Consider the following 5,741-nt stretch of genomic DNA (forward strand, 5'->3'; position numbering starts at 1 on the left):
TATCCGTATCGCTAAGCTTGCCTTCCACGCCAAGGAAAGTCCCTTCCGGACACGGGACGAAGTCTTCAATCTTCTACCTTCATAGTCCAGGAGTCCAGCCGAAGGTATAGTCCGGCTATCCGGACACCCCCTAATCCAGGACTCCCTCAACACCGGTAGCCTGTTCAAACGAGGCTATCATGTCGACCTGCAACCTCGCCGAGCCGGAGATCTGATCCATCTGGCTATGGATGATCGCATGCATGCGCCTGTAACAGTCATCGCCTGCTCGTGAGAAATTTTCCCAGGCCGCCGCGGCGCGGCGGGACATCTCTGCTGCATTCGTGGCGCGGCGGGACATTTCTGCTGCTTCCGCGGCGCGGCCGGACCAGTCTGCTGCATCGACAGCGGGGCGGGATCTCTATGCTGCTACTTCCGCGCGGCGGGACATGTCGGCTGCTCTCGCAGCGAGGCGGGACATCTCTCGTGCTTCCGCTTCCATGCTCGCCTCTCCATGGTGGCAATCTCTCGACCCAGAACTCACGCTGGCCATGGCAGACGCAAGGGAAGGATGCTGAATGACTTTGTTTTTGTCGATGAGGAGTTGAGGACGAATGTGCAGTCATCTTGGCATACTAGTATTTATAACCGAGTACTAATACGGTCCTAAGTGTGAAACCGCTTAGGTTGTGATCGGTGTGAACAGGTTTGTAATTCAATATAGCGTGGAGTAATTTGGAATGTGATGAGACACAAGCTCAAAATTTATTGAAGGTTCTAGTTTCTAAGTGCGGCACTATTCCCGGATGGAGTACTTCTTTTTCTACCCCCTCCTTTCCGGTTTTATAGGGCTTATCTCAAAATTTTAGTTTTTCCATTTTATAAGGCTCAATTTGGTTGTTCCCCAACACATGTTCAGATTCCAAGGTGCATTAAATCATTGCATGCAAGTATTAAGAGAAAATTAACCAATGCATGTACTTTACGCATGCATGCATTGCAATTAATGCATTGATAAACATATTTTTTTGAGAAAAACAATAGCCGCGTGGCGAGCTCCAGGCTAGTCTTTTTTTCAGACGCATTAAACCTATCTCTCGGGACTTCTCATACGCACCATCGTGCCACCCACAAAAACTTGTACTCTGAGTTTAGTAGTACGTTATACAGGAAGAGAAGAGGTGCACGCACGCACTCGTCCTCTCACACACGCGTCTGTTTTTTCTCGAAAAGGAGGATGATGACCCCCGGCCTCTGCATCTGGGAGTCACACACACAAATTATTGAAATATATCAAGTGCAGTGCTTTGATGTGTCGCGTCAACTCGTACATCAACGAGAAGTTTGATTATCCTCTCCCTCACGGACTTAACTGCACCTGCCTTTGGCTGTATGACAGGTTGGCCACACACCTGTCAGGCCCACCTGTCATGCACGCGAAGGCAGGAGCGTCCCTCCCTCGCCCATGAGCATGGTGGCTGGAAAGACTAGGAGAAGCTTTCGCTACACGCTCTCCCTCCCGCACGCGGTGGACATGTAGCAGTTCAATCGGTGTCAGATGGCCAGAAGCGTACTGTAGTACTCCTCCAGTGCAGTAGTATTCCATCATTGTTCGACTTCCCAAAGAAGCAAAGAGCCAAGCGCAGCCCGAATGCTCATGTGGCAGTTTCATGTGTAGACTAGTCTAGGATAGCGTGTACCGTGCCTGTAAGCTTAAAATCGTTGGGGTCGGCTCCATGCTATGTGGCCGTCTCGAAGTTTTCTTTTAAAATTAAAATAGTCTTCTGGCCCTACCCGAAAACTGCCGCGCGTACTGCCCGGGAAAAGCCCCGCCCTCAACTTTTAATTACGCGAAAATAGTTCGAGCTGGTTCATTCTATATAAATACAATACTTACTGTATGTTTATTCACCCGTGGGGTTGTTCAATGAATGGAGGGGCGGGGAGCACAAGTGAACAATACTGTAGTACTACTAGTAGTAGTAAGTAGGAGTCGTATAGTAGTCACCTTAAATAGAGAGTTTCTTTTCTTTAATGCCACGTACACAAATTGAAACACTTGTTGTGGAGAGAAAAAAGATAATCACTCCACTATACATGGACGCAGGGGCCTGGGCGCTTGCTTTACTAGGGTTGCTCTCTTCATTCTCTCATCCTCTCCAGACATAAACAAGACAGCGGTAGCGACATTTTCTCTCTGCTCACCGCTGGTCACAGATCCGGCCGGATCCCTTCGGCCGGTGTGTTTAGAGGACTAAAAGGTGCATCGTTCACGCGGTCATCGCCACCGAGGGACGAAACCCACGGCTGCCGGAGGGGCCCGATCCTCTGCCCGTGCCATTCTCTCTGACACATGGCCGGCTCGGGAGGTCCTCCGACCCTTCTTCCACCCTACCGTATTGTCCGCAGATCCGACCTGCCGCCGCCGACATCCCGGCGACCCTCAGGTATAAGTTCTTCGAAAGCGGCCTTGCTCTACTGCCCCAGATCCCCATGTGTCTGCATGTGCATCTTTTTCTACTCCCATAAGCTCTTCCAAAGCCACCTAAATTTTTAGTCTTATTAGAGGTAAAGCTACTTTATGCATTTGAATCTAGGGCTTTGTTCAAACAACGAAGAAAGGGGGGAAAGTTGTAGCATGAATCTAGGACTTGATTCAAAGAGGAAATAATATGGTGAAAGTAGTAGAGACCGGATACCCAACCGGTGTCTTGGTTGAAAAGGGAAATAATGGGAAAACGCAGTACAAACTGGATAAGGAACAGATCTATTATTGGTTGAAAAAAGGATAGAAAGTGGCGGCTGGTGGACAAGTCAACAGAGTATGTCCAGGATTAGATTTGCTGCCATCACATAGTAAAAGGTCTCGAGGATTAGATTTGCTGCCCTCACATAGTAAAAGGTCTCAGGATTACATTTGCTGCCCTCATATAGTAAAAGGTCTCTAGGATTAGATTTGCTTCCCTCACATATTAAAAGGTCTCCATGATTAGATTTGCTGCCCTCACATAGTACAAGGTCTCCAGGATTTGATTTGCTGCCCTCACATAGTACAATGGCACTCCTGTTGTTTTCCCTAGTATGATAAGTAAGTTGCTCCTTTACGTTGCTGAGTGTCCTGGTGTCCCCACAGTCCCATGCCCTTAAACCAACTCTTTAGCTGCTGTTGATTTACTGTGTCTGGTAAACAAGCAATGCCACCATTAAAGTAATCCCATATTTGAGGAATCTCATTGTTGATCGTAATGCTTCTGCTAACATGAAGCATTGCTGACGTTTTAAAATTTCTACTGTCCTTGCGTGATTGCCATGAACATAAGTAAGATGCTTCTTTTCATTTTGTATATGTTTCGTATATTCTTATTGACCAGCAACTGTCTACTTTCTATCTTTTTGTGCAGATAGGGATATCCATTTCACCTTGTTGCTATTGTGACCTTTTGGTGAACTGCACAAAACACTTTTTTTTGAATGAGTGTCTTGTGCAGTTCAACTAAAATGTCACGTGGGCAACATCTCTCAATTTTGGTGGAACTGCACAAAATGGTGATTGGAGTTTCCAAAATCTCCGTCAAGTTCTGCTGGTAATCTTGTGCAACATTTTATTAGCCTTTGCAAGATGGAGCCGTCACTGTCACCACAATGGCACTTTATTTTAGTGGAACTGCACAAAAGGATAAGAAAATCATAGTTGCAGCTGACATGAGCCGGACAGCCAACCTTAATGTTTCCCAATTTTAGTGCAACTACAAAAGAAGAACCTGCCAGCTCACAAGAGCAAGTACTTCTTGCTAGCTGAATGATGCAATCTTTGCTTCATTTCAGGTGAACTGCAGAAAAAGGCGCATGAATTGAATCATGGAAGTCCAGGCAGACCCTATCCAAGTAGAGCTGGAGGTTGAGTTCAAGGAGGCCGCTATTAAAGCGAAATCATGCTCTCCTGTCTCCTTGTTTGTGTTGTGCAAACGTGCTGTGCAAACAGGAATACTCAACTACAGATGTTGTGACGGTCAAGAGCATTCGCCAAGTTCTTTGATTGTATGACATGGCTAGCCAAGATGGATTTAATCCCGATATTCACTTTATCAAAAGGCTCTAATGGGTTGGTTCTAAATCTTGCAAGCTGGGAATCAGTGAGATGTGTAGGCATCTTTGTTGTACTTATTATTTGAATTTTATTTGTTGGTTCGGAATCTTGCAAGCTGGGAATCAACGAGATGTGTAGGCATCTTTGTTGTACTTATTATTTGGATCTTATTTGTTGGTTCTGAATCTTGCAAGCTGGGAATCAATGAGATGTGTAGGCATCTTTGTTGTACTTATTATTTGGATCTTATTTGTTGGTTCTGAATCTTGCAAGCTGGGAAACACGCCATGATGATGCAGAGGACAACAACCATAACAAACAGTTCAAACTTGGTAGTATTATCTTTGTGAAAGTGTGACAAATGTGCTGATCATGTGTGTCCTGAGAATAATAATTCTAATTGTTGTGCATGTTGATCCTGTGGCACTGATAGAACGAGTGAATGCATTGCTTGTTTTAAGTATAAATTTCTATTAAAGCTAATTAAATTTAAGTAAAGTGACCACTAACTCCTGTTATTACAGTACCAATATAGACCCGCTCGTGAACCGATGTGTGGCCGAGGGTGCATCTTCTGCCGGGCGTGCAGCAGATGAGGGAGGGGTAGTAACTGTTGTCGCCTCTACACACTCAGCTTACTGTTGAATCCAGTTCCCCAAGAGCTAAAAAATGAACTACTGCCGCCTAGACACTCGTTCACTCGAAGAGACTCCAATGGCGATCCGAGGGGTGAGCCTGCTGGATATGGACTTTAGTAAGGAGTTCCCCTTTGAGTTCGCCGTTCAGTCCTATGGCTGCACCAAGTTGAATGTGATGTACACCAACGATACGGACTCGGTGAAGCTCTGCCTCGCCTCAGTCCTATGGCTGCACCAGGTTCTGGAGCATTCGCCCGTTTCATCGGCAGCGCCGACTGCACCTTCGCTACGGTGGAGAGAAGGAAGAACGCGACGGTTCGGCTATCTGGTGCAACAAGCTTGTTGACATCCAGAAGAAATACAAGATCATCAGCAACGGGCAAGAGAAGGACTCCGTGGTTGACCTCGCTGAGACCATCATCGACCCCTGATACGCCAACATGAAAGAAGATGACCTGAACACGTGGGAGGTACCTCTGAATCTAGCCTACATAACCTACGCGGCCAAGGACGCATACGCATGCTACGACAAGTACATGCAGATCTTGGACATGAGGGCGTGTTTGCTTCCCATAACCAACGAGTACACAGACAGCCGCAGCGTCATGATCAAGCGTGCCAGGAAGGTCTAGATGTTGTACTTTATCTGTTTATAAGCACCTTTATCATCTGAGTGTTTCATGCATTAGCCTATGTGTCATAATTATCTGTTTTGTCCGAAATATTTCTTTTAAGAACCCATTAACCTGATTGCTTTTTTAGTGGCTATTTGCTTATGTATGTAAACTAGTTCACTTGTCCGTAAAAAAAACTAGTTCACTCGGCTGCCGTGCTTTGATTCTCCTTCCTCCCAACATATTCCCCTCCTCAGGTGGACCCAGCAGGTCTCTGAATTTTCTCCCACCTCCTTTTTTGATGTAAACTGAGTTTTCTCCCAGTACTTTCCCCGTCTAGTCCAACATGATATTTTCACCCAGCCCAGCAAGTCCACGGATTTCGAGAAAAATGCAAATGGGATTTAAACGGGCTGCATAGAT

Source organism: Triticum urartu, chromosome 6A, assembly GCF_056163025.1.
Source record: "Triticum urartu cultivar PI428250 chromosome 6A, HENAU_Tu73, whole genome shotgun sequence".
Taxonomy (NCBI): Eukaryota; Viridiplantae; Streptophyta; class Magnoliopsida; order Poales; family Poaceae; genus Triticum; species Triticum urartu.